General features: G+C 39.7%; 1 protein-coding gene across 1 annotated transcript in view; it reads right to left on the bottom strand.

Annotated features, from left to right (window-relative positions):
* LOC130291694 (uncharacterized) overlaps window positions 1-11,718 on the bottom strand; it is a 39,029-nt gene extending 27,311 nt beyond the window's left edge. Inside the window, exon 1 of the mRNA XM_056540813.1 lies at window positions 11,622-11,718. The gene's annotated coding sequence lies outside the window, so the exon portion shown is untranslated. The remainder of the gene's footprint in view (window positions 1-11,621) is intronic.
* Window positions 11,719-18,370: the final 6,652 nt, after the last annotated feature.

The raw sequence follows: 18,370 nt of genomic DNA, 5'->3' as shown, positions 1-18,370 counted from the left end.
CATATGTGGTGTTTTCTGAATCGGGAGAAATTGGGCTTCAAATTTTGGGGGGTATTTTCCGCTATTACCCTTTTTAAAAATGTAAACATTTTGGGGAAACAAGCATTTTAGGTAAAAAAAAATTTTTTTTTTTACATATGCAAAAGTTGTGAAACACCTGTAGGGCATTAAGGTTCACGTTACCCCTTGTTACGTTCCTCGAGGGGTCTAGTTTCCAAAATGGTATGCCATGTGTTTTTTTTTTGCTGTTCTGGCACCATAGGGGCTTCCTAAATGCGGCATGCCCCCAGAGCAAAATTTGCTTTCAAAAAGCCAAATGTGACTCCTTCTCTTCTGAGACCTGTAGTGCGCCAGCAGAGAACTTTTCACCCCCATGCAAGGTGTTTTCTGTATCGGGAGAAATTGGGCTTCAAATTTTGGGGGGTATTTTCTGCTATTACCCTTTTTAAAAATGTAAAATTTTTGGGAAACCAAGTATTTTAGGTAAAAAAAATATATATTTTTTTTACATATGCAAAAGTCGTGAATCACCTGTAGGGTATTAAGGTTCACTTTACCCCTTGTTAAGTTCCCTGAGGGGTCTAGTTTCCAAAATGGTATGCCATGTGTTTTTTTTTGCTGTCCTGGCACCATAGGGGCTTCATAAATGTGGCATGCCCCCCAAAAACCATTTGTCGCTCCTTCCCTTCTGAGCCCTCTACTGCGCCCGCAGAACAATTAACATAGACATATGAGGTATGTGCTTACTCGAGAGAAATTGGGTTTCAAATACAAGTAAAAATTTTCTCCTTTTTATCCCTTGCAAAAATTCAAAAATTGGGTCTACAAGAACATGCGAGTGTAAAAAATGAAGATTTTGAATTTTCTCCTTCACTTTGCTACTATTCCTGTGAAACACCTAAAGGGTTAATACACTTACTGAATGTTTTTTTGAATACTTTAGGGGGTGTAGTTTTTATAATGGGGTCTTTTATGGGGTATTTCTAATATGAAGACCCTTCAAATCCACTTCAAACCTGAACTGGTCCCTGAAAAATAGTGAGTTTGAAAATTTTGTGAAAAATTTCAAAATTGCTGCTGAACTTTGAAGCCCTCTGGTGTCTTCCAAAAGTAAAAACTCATAAATTTTATGATGCAAACATAAAGTAGACATATTGTATATGTGAACCCCAAAAAAATATATTTTGAATATCCATTTTCCTTACAAGTAGAGAGCTTCAAAGTTAGAAAAATGCAAAATTTTCATTTTTTTCATCAAATTTTGTGATTTTTCACCAAGAAAGGATGAAAGTTACCATAAAATTTTACCACTAAGTTAAAGTAGAATATGTCACGAAAAAACAATCTCGGAATCAGAATGATAACTAAAAGCATTCCAGAGTTATTAATGTTTAAAGTGACAGTGGTCAGAATTGCAAAAAACGCTCCGGTCCTTAAGGTATAAAATGGCTCGGTCCTTAAGGGGTTAAAGAGTACTCCCCCATAAAGAAGTGTGTTTAATGTACAGGGTGGGCCATTTATATGGATACACCTGAATAAAATGGGAATGGTTGGTGATATTTACTTTCTGTTTGTGGCACATTAGTATATGTGAGAGGGGAAACTTTTCAAGATGGGTGGTGACCATGGCGGCCATTTTGTAGTCAACCATTTTGAATCCAACTTTAGTTTTTTCAATAGGAAGAGGGTCATGTGACACATCAAGCTTATTGGGAATTTCACAAGAAAAACAATGATGTGCTTGGTTTTAACGTAACTTTATTCTTTCATGAGTTATTTACAAGTTTCTGACCACTTATAAAATGTGTTCAATGTGCTGCCCATTGTGTTGGATTGTCAATGCAACCCTCTTCTCTATATACTGCTCTATACTACTATATACACCGCAGGAGAAATGCTAGCACAGGCTTCCAGTATCCGTATACACTGCTATATACTACTATATACACCGCAGGAGAAATGCTAGCACAGGCTTCCAGTATCCGTATACACTGCTATATACTACTATATACACCGCAGGAGAAATGCCAGCACAGGCTTCCAGTATCCGTATACACTGCTATATACTACTATATACACCGCAGGAGAAATGCTAGCACAGGCTTCCAGTATCCGTATACACTTCTATATACTACTATATACACTGCAGGAGAAATGCTAGCACAGGCTTCCAGTATCCGTATACACTGCTATATACTACTATATACACCGCAGGAGAAATGCTAGCACAGGCTTCCAGTATCCGTATACACTTCTATATACTACTATATACACCGCAGGAGAAATGCTGGCACAGGCCTCCAGTATCCGTATACACTGCTATATACTACTATATACACCGCAGGAGAAATGCTAGCACAGGCTTCCAGTATCCGTATACACTGCTCTATACTACTATATACACCGCAGGAGAAATGCCAGCACAGGCTTCCAGTATCCGTATACACTGCTCTATACTACTATATACACCGCAGGAGAAATGCTAGCACAGGCTTCCAGTATCCGTATACACTGCTATATACTACTATATACACCGCAGGAGAAATGCCAGCACAGGCTTCCAGTATCCGTATACACTGCTCTATACTACTATATACACCGCAGAAGAAATGCTAGCACAGGCTTCCAGTATCCATATACACTGATATATAATACTATATACACCGCAGGAGAAATGCTAGCACAGGCTTCCAGTATCCGTATACACTGCTATATACCACTATACACACCGCAGGAGAAATGCTAGCACAGGTTTCCAGTATCCGTATACACTGCTATATACTACTATATACACCGCAGGAGAAATGCTAGCACAGGCTTCCAGTATCCGTATACACTGCTATATACTACTATATACACCGCAGGAGAAATGCTAGCACAGGCTTCCAGTATCCGTATACACTGCTATATACTACTATATACACCGCAGGAGAAATGCTAGCACAGGCTTCCAATATCCGTATACACTGCTATATACTACTATATACACCGTAGGAGAAATGCTAGCACAGGCTTCCAGTATCCGTATACACTGCTATATACTACTATATACACCGCAGGAGAAATGCTAGCACAGGCTTCCAGTATCCGTATACACGGCTATATACTACTATATACACCGCAGGAGAAATGCTAGCACAGGCTTCCAGTATCTGTATACACTGCTATATACTACTATATACACCCCAGGAGAAATGCTAGCACAGGCTTCCAATATCCGTATACACTGCTATATACTACTATATACACCGCAGGAGAAATGCTAGCACAGGCTTCCAGTATCCGTATACACTGCTATATACTACTATATACACCGCAGGAGAAATGCTAGCACAGGCTTCCAGTATCCGTATACACTGCTATATACTACTATATACACCGCAGGAGAAATGCTAGCACAGGCCTCCAGTATCCGTATACACTGTTATATACTACTATATACACCGCAGGAGAAATGCTAGCACAGGCTTCCAGTATCCGTATACAATGCTATATACTACTATATACACCGCAGGAGAAATGCTAGCACAGGCTTTCAATATCCGTATACACTGCTATATACTACTATATACACCGCAGGAGAAATCCTAGCACAGGCTTCCAGTATCTGTATACACTGCTATATACTACTATATACACCTCAGGAGAAATGCTAGCACAGGCTTCCAATATCCGTATACACTGCTATATACTACTATATACACCGCAGGAGAAATGCTAGCACAGGCTTCCAGTATCCGTATACACTGCTATATACACCGCAGGAGAAATGCTAGCACAGGTTTCCAGTATCCGTATACACTGCTATATACTACTATATACACCGCAGGAGAAATGCTAGCACAGGCTTCCAGTATCCGTATACACGGCTATATACTACTATATACACCGCAGGAGAAATGCTAGCACAGGCTTCCAGTATCTGTATACACTGCTATATACTACTATATACACCGCAGGAGAAATGCTAGCACAGGCTTCCAATATCCGTATACACTGCTATATACTACTATATACACCGCAGGAGAAATGCTAGCACAGGCTTCCAGTATCCGTATACACTGCTATATACTACTATATACACCGCAGGAGAAATGCTAGCACAGGCTTCCAGTATCTGTATACACTGCTATATACTACTATATACACCGCAGGAGAAATGCTAGCACAGGCTTCCAGTATCCGTATACACGGCTATATACTACTATATACACCGCAGGAGAAATGCTAGCACAGGCTTCCAGTATCTGTATACACTGCTATATACTACTATATACACCGCAGGAGAAATGCTAGCACAGGCTTCCAATATCCGTATACACTGCTATATACTACTATATACACCGCAGGAGAAATGCTAGCACAGGCTTCCAGTATCCGTATACACTGCTATATACTACTATATACACCGCAGGAGAAATGCTAGCACAGGCTTCCAGTATCCGTATATACACTGCGATATACTACTATATACACCGCAGGAGAAATGCTAGCACAGGCTTCCAGTATCCGTATACACGGCTATATACTACTATATACACCGCAGGAGAAATGCTAGCACAGGCTTCCAGTATCTCTCATAAATGACTCACCCCTCACATTATATAAACAGTATCTCCCATAAGTGACTCCACCCCTCACATTATATATACAGTATATCCCATAAGTGAGTCCACCCCTCACATTATATACAGTATATCCCATAAGTGAGTCCACCCCTCACATTATATATACAGTATCTCCCATAAGTGAGTCCACCCCTCACATTATATATACAGTATCTCCCATAAGTGAGTCCACCCCTCACATTATATATACAGTATCTCCCATAAGTGAGTCCACCCCTCACATTATATATACAGTATCTCCCATAAGTGAGTCCACCCCTCACATTATATACAGTATCTCCCATAAGTGAGTCCACCCCTCACATTATATATACAGTATATCCCATAACTGAGTCCACCCCTCACATTATATATACAGTATCTCCCATAAGTGATTCCACCCCTCACATTATATATACAGTATCTCCCATAAGTGAGTCCACCCCTCACATTATATATACAGTATATCCCATAAGTGACTCCATCCCTCACATTATATATACAGTATATCCCATAAGTGACTCCACCCCTCACATTATATATACAGTATATCCCATAAGTGAGTCCACCCCTCACATTATATATATACAGTATCTCCCATAAGTGATTCCACCCCTCACATTATATATACAGTATATCCCATAAGTGACTCCACCCCTCACATTATATATACAGTATATCCCATAAGTGAGTCCACCCCTCACATTATATATATACAGTATCTCCCATAAGTGAGTCCACCCCTCACATTATATATACAGTATATCCCATAAGTGACTCCACCCCTCACATTATATATACAGTATCTCCCATAAGTGATTCCACCCCTCACATTATATATACAGTATATCCCATAAGTGACTCCACCCCTCACATTATATATACAGTATCTCCCATAAGTGACTCCACCCCTCACATTATATATACAGTATCTCCCATAAGTGATTCCACCCCTCACATTATATATACAGTATCTCCCATAAGTGAGTCCACCCCTCACATTATATATACAGTATATCCCATAACTGAGTCCACCCCTCACATTATATATACAGTATCTCCCATAAGTGACTCCACCCCTCACATTATATATACAGTATATCCCATAAGTGAGTCCACCCCTCACATTATATATACAGTATATCCCATAAGTGATTCCACCCCTCACATTATATATACAGTATCTCCCATAAGTGAGTCCACCCCTCACATTATATATACAGTATCTCCCATAAGTGACTCCACCCCTCACATTATATATACAGTATCTCCCATAAGTGACTCCACCCCTCACATTATATATACAGTATCTCCCATAAGTGACTCCACCCCTCACATTATATATACAGTATCTCCCATAAGTGACTCCACCCCTCACATTATATATACAGTATCTCCCATAAGTGAGTCCACCCCTCACATTATATACAGTATCTCCCATAAGTGAGTCCACCCCTCACATTATATACAGTATCTCCCATAAGTGAGTCCACCCCTCACATTATATATACAGTATCTCCCATAAGTGAGTCCACCCCTCACATTATATATACAGTATATCCCATAAGTGAGTCCATCCCTCACATTATATACAGTATCTCCCATAAGTGAGTCCACCCCTCACATTATATATACAGTATCTCCCATAAGTGAGTCCACCCCTCACATTATATACAGTATATCCCATAAGTGACTCCACCCCTCACATTATATATACAGTATCTCCCATAAGTGAGTCCACCCCTCACATTATATATACAGTATCTCCCATAAGTGAGTCCACCCCTCACATTATATATACAGTATCTCCCATAAGTGACTCCACCCCTCACATTATATATACAGTATCTCCCATAAGTGACTCCACCCCTCACATTATATATACAGTATCTCCCATAAGTGAGTCCACCCCTCACATTATATACAGTATCTCCCATAAGTGAGTCCACCCCTCACATTATATACAGTATCTCCCATAAGTGAGTCCACCCCTCACATTATATATACAGTATCTCCCATAAGTGAGTCCACCCCTCACATTATATATACAGTATATCCCATAAGTGAGTCCATCCCTCACATTATATACAGTATCTCCCATAAGTGAGTCCACCCCTCACATTATATATACAGTATCTCCCATAAGTGAGTCCACCCCTCACATTATATACAGTATATCCCATAAGTGACTCCACCCCTCACATTATATATACAGTATCTCCCATAAGTGAGTCCACCCCTCACATTATATATACAGTATCTCCCATAAGTGACTCCACCCCTCACATTATATATACAGTATCTCCCATAAGTGAGTCCACCCCTCACATTATATATACAGTATATCCCATAAGTGAGTCCACCCCTCACATTATATATACAGTATCTCCCATAAGTGAGTCCACCCCTCACATTATATATACAGTATCTCCCATAAGTGACTCCACCCCTCACATTATATACAGTATATCCCATAAGTGACTCCACCCCTCACATTATATATACAGTATCTCCCATAAGTGAGTCCATCCCTCACATTATATATACAGTATATCCCATGAGTGAGTCCATCCCTCACATTATATATACAGTATCTCCCATAAGTGACTCCACCCCTCACATTATATATACAGTATCTCCCATAAGTGACTCCACCCCTCACATTATATATACAGTATATCCCATAAGTGACTCCACCCCTCACATTATATACAGTATCCCCCATAAGTGACTCCACCCCTCACATTATATATACAGTATCTCCCATAAGTGAGTCCACCCCTCACATTATATATACAGTATCTCCCATAAGTGACTCCACCCCTCACATTATATATACAGTATCTCCCATAAGTGAGTCCACCCCTCACATTATATATACAGTATATCCCATAAGTGAGTCCACCCCTCACATTATATATACAGTATATCCCATAAGTGACTCCACCCCTCACATTATATACAGTATCTCCCATAAGTGACTCCACCCCTCACATTATATACAGTATCTCCCATAAGTGAGTCCACCCCCCACATTATATATACAGTATCTCCCATAAGTGAGTCCACCCCTCACATTATATATACAGTATCTCCCATAAGTGAGTCCACCCCTTACATTATATATACAGTATCTCCCATAAGTGACTCCACCCCTCACATTATATATACAGTATATCCCATAAGTGACTCCACCCCTCACATTATATATACAGTATCTCCCATAAGTGACTCCACCCTTCACATTATATATACAGTATATCCCATAAGTGAGTCCACCCCTCACATTATATATACAGTATCTCCCATAAGTGACTCCACCCTTCACATTATATATACAGTATATCCCATAAGTGACTCCACCCCTCACATTATATATACAGTATCTCCCATAAGTGACTCCACCCCTCACATTATATATACAGTATCTCCCATAAGTGACTCCACCCCTCACATTATATACAGTATCTCCCATAAGTGACTCCACCCCTCACATTATATATACAGTATATCCCATAAGTGACTCCACCCCTCACATTATATACAGTATATCCCATAAGTGACTCCACCCCTCACATTATATATAGTATCTCCCATAAGTGAGTCCACCCCTCACATTATATATACAGTATATCCCATAAGTGAGTCCACCCCTCACATTATATATACAGTATATCCCATAAGTGAGTCCACCCCTCACATTATATATACAGTATATCCCATAAGTGACTCCACCCCTCACATTATATATACAGTATCTCCCATAAGTGAGTCCACCCCTCACATTATATATACAGTATATCCCATAAGTGAGTCCACCCCTCACATTATATACAGTATCTCCCATAAGTGAGTCCACCCCTCACATTATATACAGTATATCCCATAAGTGAGTCCACCCCTCACATTATATATACAGTATCTCCCATAAGTGACTCCACCCCTCACATTATATATACAGTATATCCCATAAGTGAGTCCACCCCTCACATTATATATACAGTATATCCCATAAGTGAGTCCACCCCTCACATTATATATATACAGTATCTCCCATAAGTGAGTCCACCCCTCACATTATATATACAGTATCTCTCATAAGTGAGTCCACCCCTCACATTATATATACAGTATATCCCATAAGTGAGTCCACTCCTCACATTATATACAGTATCTTCCATGAGTCAATCTGATCGTAGGGGGTCCTGCCGCTGGAACCCCCTGCAATCTCCATGCAGCATCTGGTATGTTTAGAACACTGGGTTACCGCGCGGGGGTCGTGATGTCACGCTCCCTCGTAATGTCACGCCACGCCCCCTCCATTCATGTCTATGGGAGGGGCGTGACAGCCATCACACCCCCTCACATATACATGAATGGAGGGGGCGTGACATGACATCACGAGGAGGCGTGGCATGACGTCATGACCACGGCCCTGCACCCAGCGTTTGGAACAAAAAGTTCACAATGCCGGGATGGCGTGCAGGTGATCGTGGGGGTTTCCAGAGTCGGGACCCCGGCAATTAGACAGGATAGGGGATAAGATGTGAATAACATCACCTCGGGGAAATAATCAGCGCACATCCAACAGACAAAATAGGACAAACTGTGTGATATCCATAGGTTTATTCACATGCAACGCGTTTCACCATCGGGCAGATCGATTTATCTGCCCGAACGTGAAACGGGTTGTATGTGAATAAACCTTTGGATACCACACAGTTTGTCCTACTTTGTCTGTTGGAGGTGCGCTGATTATTTCCCCCGAGGTGGTGGGAGAACGAAGTCTATGAGTACAGTGGTCCCTCAAGTTACAATATTAATTGGTTCCAGGATGACCATTTTATGTTGAAACCATTGTATGTTGAGACCAGAACTCTATGGCAACCTGGTAATAGGTTCTAAAGGCACCAAAATGTCATCCAAAAATAGGAAAAAGTGAGGATTAAAGAAAAATAAGTAGATAACTAATATAGATAAAGCAAATCCTTACATATAAAAGTAAGAAAGATCTGCTGGAGCTGTAATCACTGCCAAAGGCTGTCCGGGCATGCTGGGAGTTGTAGTTTTGCAACAGCTGGAGGCACCCTGATTGGGAAACAATGGTTTATGTAGAGGACAGGAGCTTCTTCAGGGTCCTATACAGTACACACAGTGTTCCAAATGGAGCCGCCCTTACTTGGTGTCCAAAAGGAGAAGCTAACCCTGGCACAGGTAAGGAGTAGTACAGAACTTGAAGTTCCTCCCTGTACTGTAGGGGGCGCTACCAGACACCAGTCAGTGCATACACTTCATGTGGTTTACCAGTGAATGGCCAGACTGTTGAGACCCAATTAGCTCCTAGCAGGCTATAACTACCCCTCCCCCTTATTACAATAATTAATTAAATAATAACTGACACAACAACAATTCAACTTTTTTATGGGTGGGGATCGGCCACAGCTTTATTTATAAAATTACTTATATAAATAACAATTTAACTGTAACAAAGACACCGATTGGCTTCTTGCCAACCCGAGAGGTGCTGCCACACTGTCCTGTGTGGAGGTCTACCCCGGGTTGACCCCGCTTTCACCGTCTTCTTACCGCCAAGCTGTGACTTACAATAAACAGAGATAAAAAAAGGGAGGGAGGGAGGGCAAAACTCCGGGTCCTGGGCAGATTGAGGGGGGAAGGGAGGCACCACAGCTATAAATACCCAGGGGAGGGCCTCTGAAAGCCCGGGAAACTATTACACCCCTGATTGGTGCACTCCTTCCCCCCCACCCATGGGACATACCACTATAGTTACCAACAAGTTTTTACAGGCGGGGGAGGGGGCTAAAAACCTTGCCTGTATATTTCTTAACCCCTTAACTGCTCACCAGTCAGGGGGCAAGCTAGTTATGCACAGCTTGCCCCTCCATTCTGATTGGTCAGTTCCTCCAGATCTGGACTGTTTCTTTCTATTTACACTGGAAAAAAGAAAAAATTGGAGGAGCGGACACACCTTTCCCCACAACAGCTGAAATACACAGAAAATTAGTAAGTCGGTACACTTACTTCACCGAGGGGAGCCGAAGTCCATCTTGCGCCCCTCGTGTTGGCAAGCTTATCTTTCCCACTTTCGTTACTCCAGCTGTTCTTTCAGCAGATACTTCACAATTGATATTCCACATGGAAATCTCTTCTTTAAAACCATATGTCAGTATGGACTTCACGTATATAAAGTAATGACATTTACTGCACATATATAAAACAGTTGCACATCCGACACATTGCGGGGTTGCCTCCTTCCTTAGGGAATAACATATAGAAAGACAAAGCTCCTATTTCTACTGTAGTTTTCCTCTCTCACTGGAAATTACATATATAAAATCTAAAACCACTTAGCATATATATATATATATATATATATATATATATATATATATATACACACTCACACACACACACACACACACATATATGTATATACACACACACATATACATATATATATATACATAACCTTCACACACGTTCCAACATTTCATTTTATATATATATAGTCCCAAAATAATGCAGCACTACTTATCTAGTCCAGCAAACAATGGTGGTGCCAGCGTCCCAAAAAAAAGGCTCAATCAAAGTCCTCCATAGACAGAAACCAAAAACAGGCGCAGCACTCCAAAAAACAGTGTGATTTAATATCTCATGTCAGCATTACAACGTTTCAACTCCACCTGGAGCCATTTTCAAGCATAGTGATATACAAACACCACAGGGCTTTTATGCCCCAAACAATTAGTTAGTGCAAATCAATTCATAAAGTGCCAATCATATAAACATCATATAAAAGTATAAACAGTGCGTTACATAATTATATAGCACATAGTGCATCAGTGTAAATAAAGTGCTATAGTGCGTACAGTGCATAAAAATCATACATAAAGTTAAAATACAGCTTGAAAATACATCTCAAGATGTGATTGCATATAATCGTACAATCGTAAACACCTGCGCATATAATAAACATCATAAAGTAGTACATACTGCATAGTGAGAAGGAAACATCCACCTGCTCCATACAATGGCGCCGTAAGCGTGGGCTACTAGCTATTGCGCCTGCGCAAACAGGCTGTGGATACTTCCGCATACACACTCGCGGTCATGTGACTCACCCGCTCACGTGATCCGCTGCCCCGGCAACGGCCAACGCTATCTGCGAGGCAGTGTACAGAGGCAGCCGGAGCACGATCGCAGGCGACAATCCAGGCCGCGAGCTGTGCATACACAGAAGAGAAGAAAACAAAAACACAGGTATCAACAGAGAAGAGGGCACAAACAGGACCATGGATTCAGATGCCTCAACATGAGGGTTACAAGGCGCATAACAGAGTAGAGGAAGATTAGAAGCAAGAGATTAAGAAAACACAATAAAACAAATGATAATGAAAATGAAAATAAAGATTAAAAAATTAAAAATAAATAAAAAATAAAAATAAAGAAATAAAAAATAAATAAAATATAATAAATAACACATTGTTTCTTTTTTTGCAGTTATGTTTTTATTATTTTTGTATAATATTAATAGGGTTACACCTTGTTGGGCCAGGGATAGATAACTGACTTAACCCCTAATAGGGCCAAGGAGTCATCCATCAAAGGGGGGACTCCTGTGTTCAGGACCGTCAAGCCCTCACCCCACTGGACTCACCCCACCTATGCTATGATCAAGGGCGTCCGCTTATTCAGCAGCGCTAACCCTAGGCATACTGCCTAGTATAATTCAAACTAAAAAAAACATAATAAAAAACAAAAAAGAAATATAAAAAAATATATAAAACAATATTTTCCTTTTATCATATAAAAAAAAAATTAATAAATAAATAAATGCTAAAAATAGAAAAAATTAAGAAATTTTGAAAGATACCCCAGAATGTTATAATATGCGCATATATACCCCACATAATGAAGTCCACCAACCACGGTCCAAGCAGTACCACAACAATGCTGGATCTGTGTAACTTTATTTAATTCTCCACATCAAATTATTTTAATACAAAAATTTAAATAAATATCCGCCACAGTGTAGAAATTTATCTTAATTCACATATGTTGGAGTAGGTGATGTCTCCTCCTATGGTTGTAGAAATCTAAAAAATAAAGAAATATGTTATTAGAATTATAGCATTGTATTTGTATATCACATTTCATATGTATAGAGGAGGTAAGTATAACAACGGATAAATGGAATTCAGGGGCTGTTTATAGGCCACCTCTGTATACAAGTTTTCTACATAGTGTTGAAGACCATAGGGACGTAGTGTATTAAGCTTGTGTATCCACCACAATTCGCGTTGTTTCAAAATTGCTAATCTATCACCCCCTCTCACAGGATGTGGTATATGATAAATCGCCATGAAACGTAGGTCCTTCTCCAAGTGGCCAAGCTCAGTGAAGTTCTTGGACACCGGGAGGTCCAACCGACGTTTATGTATGCTAAACCTATGGTTGTTAATTCTAGTTTTCAAATTCAAAGTAGTTTGCCCCACGTAGACTAAATTACATGGGCAAGTCAGAGTATAAATTACCCAGGTTGAGTCACACGTAAGGTAAAATTTAAGAGGATATTCCATCCTGGTCCCTGGATGTCTAAAGCTAGATCCCTTTATCATAAATTTACAATCCACACATGTTAAACATGGAAAAGAGCCAAAATTACGTATACTGAGTACAGTCTGTCTAGGGGTTTGGGGTAAGTCAATAGTAGATTTTACCAGTTTATCCCTCAAGTTTCTTGATCTTTTATAGGACATCAAGGGAAATGTGGAAAACTCCTCAATTCCCTTGAAACTTTTTTGTAATATGGTCTAGTGTTTGTTGATAACACCCGCAATTTTACCACTATGGTTATTGTACACTGATGTGAAGGGAATTCTTCTTGCTTTTTGAATCTTGCTAACTTTTGTCAAAGTAGATTGTCTATCAAGAGTCTGTAATCTATTTCGCTGTCTGTCAATTATATCTTTAGGATACCCTCTCTCCAAGAAATTGGAAGAGATGGTATCCAAAGTAGAGTCCAGAGTTAGTTCATCACTTACTATACGTTTTGCTCTAAGTAGCTGGCTGTACGGGAGTGATTCGATCATACTTCTAGGATGACAACTTTTAAAGCGCAATAAGGTATTTTTATCTGTTGGTTTAGTATACAATGAAGTGAAATTCTGTCCATCCTTTTTGCCCACCCAGACATCGAGAAAACTGATACCCTCTAGGGAAAAGGTCATAGTAAATTAAATGTTGGGATCAATTGAATTTAGAAATTGGTGGAATAGATTTAATTCGTCCACAGAACCATTCCACAGGAGGAAGATGTCATCAATATACCGCCACCATGCCAGACAATGTCTGGCATGGTGGGACGGGTAGATGACATCCTCCTCCATTGTGGCGGTCCCGACTAATTGTAAATAGAATTTTTCTTCAAACATAAAGTAATTGTTGGTAAGTATAATTTCTAATAAATCTAACATAAACTGTCGGGCCGCTATGGGGAATTCGGATGTCGCCAATACTCTAGAAATTGCCATTAGGCCTTGTTCATGACTAATCGAGGTGTACAGACTCGTGATATCAAATGATACCAAAATGGTGTCCTCTCGAGTCTGTACATCTTGAATCTTATTCAGAAAATCGGTAGTGTCTTGTATATAGGACTGGACCCTAAAAACAAAAGGTCTAAGAACCCTATCAAGGAAAATGGAGGCATTGCTAAGGAGTGAATTACGCCCAGAAACTATAGGGCGGCCTGGTGGATTAACCAAAGATTTATGTATTTTAGGGAGAACATAAATGACAGGTGTAACCGGATTTTTAACTACAAGAAATTCTCTAAGGCTCTCATCAATGATGCCTTCCACAAATGCCTGTTCTACAATAGATGTAAGTTTCCCCAATATAACTTTTTTAGGATCAAACTCCAATACCCTATAGATCCGTACATCTAATAATTGTCGATATACCTCTTTCTTGTAATCTGCTAAGTCCATAACCACGACCCCACCCCCTTTGTCCGCGGGTTTAATGGTGAGGCCGTGGTTATGGACGAGCAGATCAATGGCTTCTTTCTCCTTTAAGGAGAGATTGTGTTGCAAATTACCAGTTTGTAAAAAAATTTCTTTCAATGACTCCATATCATTCCGTACTAATGTGATAAATGTCTCCAATGGATGGGAGACAAGAGCTGGGTTAAAATTACTTTTGTTATATAAATCAAACTTCTTTAGTTGTAACAAACCACCAGCTGCTTGTTCTCCATGCATTGCCTCCCCACTATTTCTTACATCATTGAACCAAATTTTTAATTTGATACGTCTGAAAAAATCCTGTAAATCACACTCCAATTCAAACCAATTAACAGTAGTTATAGGACAGAACGACAACCCTTTGGCTAATAAAGATAATTCGGCATCGGAGAGTACATGGGAAGATATATTTACCACAGTCTGAGTATCCTTCAGGTCTTTCTCTTGTTGTCCTGGAATAGGGCAGGTGTTAATTTCCCTTGTTTCTGTCTTCTGGTTCTTCCTTGACCGATGTCTTTTTCGACCACCTCTTCTGGTGGGTTTCTTGTGGAGGTGTTCACAGATGGACCCTCTCCTAAAAAATCTTTAGAAGTAACAGAGTTATTTGTAACATTCCTAGGAAAAGATTTATTAGATTTACCCCGACGGGGAGAGAAAAACTGGCTGTCCGTATTATTGGACCACTGTTGGTTCCACGTATAAACTCTGCCTTTAGTATAGTCCATCTGATCACGATACCATTTCCTTTTCTTTACATCCATTACTTCACTTTTAAATTTTTCCAAAATTTTCTTATTGCCATCCATGTATGTAGAATACTCCTCTCCAGACAACATCTTAGCCAAACTTTGTTCCAACTCAGTGACTCTTGTTTGTACACCAATCAACTCATTCTGAAGATGATCCAAATTCAAAAGAATAATATCAAAAGCATATCTGTCCGAAATCTCCTCAAACCTCTTCTTAAACTCTGCACTTTCAATATAAACTGAGGGTCGCAGCCATGACCTCATTCCTCTAGGGATACGTTTGCTCTTATAATATTCTCCCAAAGGTGGTAAGATGTAATTCCATATTAATAAACCGCTTAGACTCGTACTCAAAACTTCTTTTAACATCAATGGTAGTAGGTGTAGCTAAAAAGGTAGCGTCCCCTTTAAGGCCTCCCAAAATCCTGTCAACCTCCTCCTCGGCATATGAAGAGACATGAGAGTTAGTATTTCTATTCAAATTCTCCATAATGCTAGTGTGCCAGCAAACAAATCTTTACATATAGTCCCAAAATAATGCAGCACTACTTATCTAGTCCAGCAAACAATGGTGGTGCCAGCGTCAAAAAAAAAGTCTCGAAGGACCTGAAGGATACTCAGACTGTGGTAAATATATCTTCCCATGTACTCTCCGGTGCCGAATTATCTTTATTAGCCAAAGGGTTGTCGTTCTGTCCTATATCTACTGTTAATTGGTTTGAATTGGAGTGTGATTTACAGGATTTTTTCAGACGTATCAAATTAAAAATTTGGTTCAATGATGTAAGAAATAGTGGGGAGGCAATGCACGGAGAACAAGCAGCTGGTGGTTTGTTACAACTAAAGAAGTTTGATTTATATAACAAAAGTAATTTTAACCCAGCTCTTGTCTCCCATCCATTGGAGACATTTATCACATTAGTACGGAATGATATGGAGTCATTGAAAGAAATTTTTTTACAAACTGGTAATTTGCAACACAATCTCTCCTTAAAGGAGAAAGAAGCCATTGATCTGCTCGTCCATAACCACGGCCTCACCATTAAACCCGCGGACAAAGGGGGTGGGGTCGTGGTTATGGACTTAGCAGATTACAAGAAAGAGGTATATCGACAATTATTAGATGTACGGATCTATAGGGTATTGGAGTTTGATCCTAAAAAAGTTATATTGGGGAAACTTACATCTATTGTAGAACAGGCATTTGTGGAAGGCATCATTGATGAGAGCCTTAGAGAATTTCTTGTAGTTAAAAATCCGGTTACACCTGTCATTTATGTTCTCCCTAAAATACATAAATCTTTGGTTAATCCACCAGGCCGCCCTATAGTTTCTGGGCGTAATTCACTCCTCAGCAATGCCTCCATTTTCCTTGATAGGGTTCTTAGACCTTTTGTTTTTAGGGCCCAGTCCTATATACAAGACACTACCGATTTTCTGAATAAGATTCAAGATGTACAGACTCGAGAGGACACCATTTTGGTATAATTTGATATCACGAGTCTGTACACCTCGATTAGTCATGAACGAGGCCTAATGGCAATTTCTAGAGTATTGGTGACATCCGAATTCCCCATAGCGGTCCGACAGTTTATGTTAGATTTATTAGAACTTATACTTACCAACAATTACTTTATGTTTGAAGAAAAATTCTATTTACAATTAGTCGGGACCGCTATGGGGTCGAATGTCGCGCCCATGTATGCCAACTTGTATGTTGCCACAATGGAGGAGGATGTCATCTACCCGTCCCACCATGCCAGACATTGTCTGGCATGGTGGCGGTATATTGATGACATCTTCCTCCTGTGGAACGGTTCTGTGGACGAATTAAATCTATTCCACCAATTTCTAAATTCAATTGATCCCAACATTGAATTTACTATGACCTTTTCCCTAGAGGGTATCAGTTTTCTCGATGTCTGGGTGGGCAAAAAGGATGGACAGATTTTCACTTCATTGTATACTAAACCAACAGATAAAAATACCTTATTGCACTTTAAAAGTTGTCATCCTAGAAGTATGATCGAATCACTCCCGTACAGCCAGCTACTTAGAGCAAAACGTATAGTAAGCTAGAATTAAGAACCATAGGTTTAGCATACATAAACGTCGGTTGGACCTCCCGGTGTCCAAGAACTTCACTGAGCTTGGCCACTTGGAGAAGGACCTACGTTTCATGGCGATTGATCATATACCACATCCTGTGAGAGGGGGTGATAGATTAGCAATTTTGAAACAACGCGAATTGTGGTGGATACACAAGCTTAATACACTACATCCCTATGGTCTTAATGCGGATTTCAACACTATGTAGAAAACTTGTATACAGAGGTGGCCTATAAACAGCCCCTGAATTCCATTTATCCGTTGTTATACTTACCTCCTCTATACATATGGAATGTGATATACAAATACAATGCTATAATTCTAATAACATATTTCTTTATTTTTTAGATTTCTACAACCATAGGAGGAGACATCACCTACTCCAACATATGTGAATTAAGATAAATTTCTACACTGTGGCGGATATTTATTTAAATTTTTGTATTAAAATAATTTGATGTGGAGAATTAAATAAAGTTACACAGATCCAGCATTGTTGTGGTACTGCTTGGACCGTGGTTGGTGGACTTCATTATGTGGGGTATATATGCGCATATTATAACATTCTGGGGTATCTTTCAAAATTTCTTAATCTTTTCTATTTTTAGCATTTATTTATTAATTTTTTTATATGATAAAAGGAAAATATTGTTTTATATATTTTTTTATATTTATTTTTTTGTTTTTTATTATGTTTTTTTTAGTTTGAATTATACTAGGCAGTATGCCTAGGGTTAGCGCTGCTGAATAAGCAGGCGCCCTTGATCATAGCATAGGTGGGGTGAGTCCAGTGGGGTGAGGGCTTGACGGTCCTGAACACAGGAGTCTCCCCTTTGATGGATGACTCCTTGGCCCT

The sequence above is a fragment of the Hyla sarda genome, chromosome 9 (assembly GCF_029499605.1).
Source record: "Hyla sarda isolate aHylSar1 chromosome 9, aHylSar1.hap1, whole genome shotgun sequence".
Taxonomy (NCBI): Eukaryota; Metazoa; Chordata; class Amphibia; order Anura; family Hylidae; genus Hyla; species Hyla sarda.
Note: the sequence above shows the minus strand (reverse complement) of the source record. Positions and strands in the feature narration are given on the sequence as shown.